A 6,032-nucleotide genomic window follows, 5' to 3' on the forward strand; every position below is an offset into this window, starting at 1 on the left:
TTATGACAGCAGCTTCTAAGGCACTTAGCTTGGTCTCAAACCTTTCCTCAACATATGATTTTGAAGAGCCTTGGAAGTATTCTGAGCCAAATTATTAAGAAAATTTGCATGTTGAATATTTGAGATATGGCCACCAAAGCTGTGAACATGGAAGCAATAAAACAAATCAAGGCAACAAGTCCCACTATTATGAGTCCAAGAGCACATTTAGGTCTTGCTATCTGGACGTGTATTTGTTGTAAGATTGAAAACCAGCATCAGCCTACCAAGGCTCTGAAATATTTCCTGGTAATAAGACAAAAGAGGGTTGATGAAGTATCATTGTTCCCTTTTCTCTATTATTTTTGGTAATACAATTAGTTAAATTACATTTACTACATGTCGCAAGATATCTCTCATCTTCCCTTTTAACTTTTACATTTCCTATGATTAAAACATAAGGAGATTGAACACAGGATCATAAGCAATAGCAAAAAGCTTCCTATTACAGTTCATTTCTACAAAGTCTGGTAAAGGTTTGTCTGTAAATATCTAAGAATTCTGAGGCAGCAATTAAGCGCCAAGCATCTTTCTAAATGCCACATTCGCTGAAGGTCAGGATGTCAATAAGTATGGAGATTCCTTGCAAAACCAGAATGGAATCACCATTTGACCCAGCTATCCCTGTCCTCGAACTATACCCAAAAGACTTAAAAACAGCATACTACAGTGACACAGCCACACCAAGATTTATAGCAGCACAATTCACAATAGCTAAACCATAGAACCAAACTAGGTGTCCTTCAACAGATGAATGCATAAATAAAATGTTATTTATATATATATATATATATATATATATATATATATATATATATATATATATATATATATATATATATATTCTCCCCACCAATCAAATATTACATAGATTTAAAGATGAATGAAACTATAGCATTCGTTGGTAAATGGATGGACCTGAAGAATATCATGATAAGTGAAATAAGCCACCCCCAACACATACACACACACACACACACACACACACACACACACAAAGGCCAAATGTTCTCTCTGATAAGTGTATGGTAATTCACAATGGGGAGTGGGGAAGAATAGTTACTTTAGATTAAGTAGAGAGGAGTGCAGGGATGGGAGAGGATATGGGGATAGGAAGTATAGTAGAATGAAACAGACATTACAAATAATATATAATATATATGGATGCCAATCCACTCAACAAGGGAGGGGCAGATAATAGAAATTCAGTGGATTAGACAAAGTTGGAAAGAAAGGAAGAAAAGGGAAATAGGAATAAAAATGACAGTAGGATGAATCATACACAACTTTTCTGTGTTCATATATAACTACAACACCAGTGAAGGTCTACACCATGTACACCTCAATAATGGAATGCTAACTAAAATAAGTGTTACTCCATGTATAATATATCAAAATTTGCTCTAATGTCATGTATACCTAAAAAGAGTAAGAAATTTTGAAAATGATAAGGGAAAATTTGTATACAGAGAAGGTTTGTGAGTTAAAGACTCTTCAATAAATTCTAATGTCATTAAGGATAAATAAAATTATAAATGACTACCTTAAGCCCATACAAAATAATAAACAATGGTAAATAGAGTTGCCCAAGTCACTCTGTGCAAATATCTATTATCACAAAATTTTTGGTTTACAACACTTTTTTATTTGTTTTACAAAGCAGCACAAGAGAAATACTTACAAGTTGAGCAGAGAGGGAATATTACATAGAAGTGTTGTGAATACTATTAACCGTGCTATGTGCTCTCAAAGAAAGCATTCTCAGTTTCTTCCCCATGCAATATAAAATCATGTAGTTGAAAGATATGCTAGTTACTGATTAGATAACATATGCTTGTGTTTGTGACATTAAATATGTGGGCAGCAGCTCAACTTGGCAGGTCATATGCAATAGATAAGGAAGACACTCTCTTCACACAAGACAGTGTTTTTTGAGTAATATTATGAAAGTAAGAGAGAAAGCACAAGTAATAGACACAGGCAACTGTGTTGCCAGACTAGGAAAACCCCAACACTGAACTTATGTACTAGGGAGTCCGAAACAGCTTTTCAGGGTGCTAACTGGGAAGTCCTGAGCAGAGCATTCTCTCAACAGGTGAGAGTCTGAAGTCTTGTTCTAACTTGTATTTAAAGTGTGGCTGAATAAATACAAGTTAAACAAAGAAAGCTTCATTCTAACAGCTTGCATGACCTAGTGATCCCATGAAGAACACTACATTCTCCCAAGAACCTTTCAGATCCCAGAGTAGGGAGTGATAGCCTTGAGATGACTAAATACATTGAAGTTCCCATGAGTGATCCACCAAGCCAAATACATTGATAAATCAGCATTCTTTAGCTGTTTCATCAAGGATATGCAGACATCATGCAGGCACATGGAAAGGGAAGATCTTTAGTATTTTTTTAGATCTCTGATACTGAATCTTCCCTCTGGGCCTTATAAATAGTTAAAACTCTCATATGTAAAATGAAGCCATTTTCTGTGTAAAATAACATGGAGTTGAAATAAGCATGAAGCCTAGAGATTTACCCTTTGGAATAGAAAATAGTGTGAATATTATTCTCCTAGAATTTATCATTATATTTCAAAGTTTATTTTCCCAAATAAAGTTAAATGAAATATTTGTAGGTGGTGTTTGTTGACCCAAAGGGCTCACATATGAAGAGAATATGGTGTTTTTACTTTTTGAACAGGACTCGTAGATTAGAGTCTAGGGTTTTATTTCAATCAAAATTGTGATCCTCTCTCTGTGATATCATGCACCCCTGGAGCTGTAAGATCTGAAGAGGGACAGGGTTAGTTTATAGTATCTTATAATTCCTGGATTGCAGAGGTTTCTTGAAGAACATGACACATGCTATCTATCATATAATCCAATAAGTATAACAAACATTATATTGTAAGTTATGAAGTAGAACAAAAAGGTCTACAAAATCAAAATATATAATGAAATAAAAAATGTGGTGGCATAAATGCTCCTATAGTATGTCTGTTTCTTTTTACCTTCATCATTTTAAGTGTTTCTGGTTACACTTTTCCACTAGGTATCCAAGACTAAAGAGATGGTCCTATATTGGGAAGTTTTTTTCTACACTTGAGGTCAGTTAAGTCTCCTCAGTGATGAATGTCATGGATTAATGAGGAACTGCATGGTTTCTTCAGTTCAAGAGTCAGGATGGGCCTGTGGACCACGTGGTTTCCAAAGGAAACATTGAGACTATTTCTCCTTCAGCAACCCTCCTTTTTTACCTGAATATGCACATTGGCTCCTAGTCTCTTGGGTCTTTTGCCTCTCCCTTATTGGGAGCTTGTATAACTCTCCAGAGTTGTAGATCCCTTAGGGAATACTGCAAAACTATAAGGTGAAATGTTAAAATCCTAATTTAAACTAGGGATATTTGGGCATTATTTTAGTATCCCTAGGTCCTTCCTATAACTGTCTTAATTTTTCCATAATTACAAACAAGAGAGTATATAATTTACATAAATAATATTCCCCAAATAAAACTTGATTAAACATATGAAATAATTAATGGAGACGTTATAGCATTATTTACCGAATAGAATGTTTTACTATTGCATCGATCCATTAGCAAAGTGAATTGTGGAAGATGTGTGACCTAATGACATCATTAAGTTCATGAAAAGGTTAACTTTAAGAAATTCACACTTTATTTAGTAACAAATTGCATCCTTAATGAAATATAAGTAAAAATGCTCTGTAAAATGGGCATGGTGGTCCATGCCTGTGATCCTAGGGACGTGAGAAGCTTTGCAAGGTAAAAGCCAGAATTCATAACATAGTGAGGCCCTATGAAACTTAGCAAACCCTATCTCTAAAAAAATGAAAAAAAAATCTGGGGATGTGGTTTACTGATTAAGTGCCCCTAAGTTTAAGTACAAAAATAAAAAAAAATTTAAATTTCATATAAATCATGAGACTTCTGAAATAATCAACTCTGAGTATTATTATTTCTCAAGTTGTAAAAAATGAGACTCTTTAGTAATTGTTGATTTACACTAAAATTATATCCTTTTAGGGATGCACTATTCTATACTTGTATTTCCTTATTTCTACAATATCAGCTAAAGATGTTAAGAAAATTTTCAGCAACTGTCAAAAGCAATTACACATTTTCTACATTTAAATGATTTTTTCCCTCCTAGGTCCCAAATACTTCAAGGGATGGGCTGTAGATAAGAAACTTACTACAATCTTTATATTGGTCAAGGCGTTCTTGTAAATACTTTGCTGTTATCTAAGGTACACCCTTTGGGAAAATGCTATTCCACACTGGCTATAGATATGAGGTCAGAATTGAAAAATTTCTGGAATTTGAATACAGTCTTGGACACATTCTTTGGGTTTCTATATGCTATAAATCCCCCAGTATTTTAAAAATGTTTGATCAATGTCCAAAAGCTTTCAAAACTTTTTCCACATGTCCTCTCACTCGTATGAATTCTGAGGTGTTGAGTAGGGTGTGAACAACTGTTGGAGACTCTGTCACTTATTTTACACTTGTACAATTTCTGTGTTATCATATCTCTGGCATGAAATAGTGTTGAACTACTGTGAAATAAGGATTGATTCATCCTTAAAGACACTGATGCAACGTTTTCACATGTAAAACTTCTCTGCAGTATAAAATCTATAATGTTTAGTAAGATGTTATCTTCAATTTCAAAAGCTCTACCATTCTTCACATTTACAGGACTTCTTTCTAGTATGGGTTCTCCGGTGTCCAGTAAGTATTTATTGTTGATTAAAATCTTTGCCACATTCTCTACATTTGTAGGGCTTCTCTCCAGTGTGGATTCTCTGGTGCTGAGTAAGTGATGCTTTGTAATGAAAACTTTTGCCATATTCTTTACATTTGTAGGGCTTCTCTCCAGTATGAATCCTGTTGTGGTGATTGAGATGTGAGTTTGTATTAAAACTTTTGTCACACACTTTATATTTGTAGGGCTTCTCTCCAGTATGAATATTTTTGTGCAAATTACGCTGTGAGATGCTATCAAAAGCTTTGCCACATTATTTACAATTGTAGGGCTTCTCTCCAGTGTGGATTCACTGGTGCTGAGTAAGTGATTATTTTTTATTAAAACTCTTGCCACACACTTTATATTTGTAGGGCTTCTCTCCAGTATGAATCCTGTTGTGGAATCAAGATTCAAATTTGTATTAAAACTTTTGCCACACACTTTACATTTGTAGGGCTTTTCTCCAGTATGAATCCTGATGTGGCGATCTAGATGTGAGTTTGTTTTAAAACATTTTCCACACACTTTACATGTGTAGGGCTTCTCTCTAGTATGCATTTTCTGGTGATTTTTAAGGCTTGGTTTTTGATTAAAAGTTTCACAAAATTGTTTACATATATGGGGCATCTCTCCAGTGTGTGTCCACTGGTGAAAAATAAGATTAAAAATTTTATTAAAAGTTTTGTCACATTCTTTGCATTTGCATGGAATATTTCCTGTATGAACACTGTGATGCTAAGTAAACTTCTTCAGTGCATTGCAATATTCACATTGGTAGGTATTCTCTGCAGAATAAATTTTTTGATGTTGAGTAAGAGTTGAAAATTTTTTAAGGCTTTGCCACACTTTTTACATTTACAGGTCTTTTCTTCAGTATAAATCCTCTGATGCTTAACAAGTTGGAACCTTTCACTAAAAGTTGTTTTTGCATTCTTTAAATTTATAGGTTTTATGACTGTCATAATATCTACTGTGTTTAGAATATGTTGAGGAAGCTGATGCTTTGATATATTCTTTAAACATATAGGGCTCTCTTTCTCTATAAATTATCTTGTGTTGAGCAAGGTGTGCACTGTGATTAAGAGCCCTTTCACATACCTTACACTTGCAAGTTTTGTCTTGACTATGAATATTTGGATGAGTAATAGTTTTTGAGCACTGAGGCAAGCTTTCCCACATTTTTAATCTTAGTAAATTTCCTTTAGAAAATGACTAGGAGTTACTCTAT

The sequence above is a fragment of the Marmota flaviventris genome, chromosome 13, assembly GCF_047511675.1.
Source record: "Marmota flaviventris isolate mMarFla1 chromosome 13, mMarFla1.hap1, whole genome shotgun sequence".
In the NCBI taxonomy this organism is placed as follows: domain Eukaryota; kingdom Metazoa; phylum Chordata; class Mammalia; order Rodentia; family Sciuridae; genus Marmota; species Marmota flaviventris.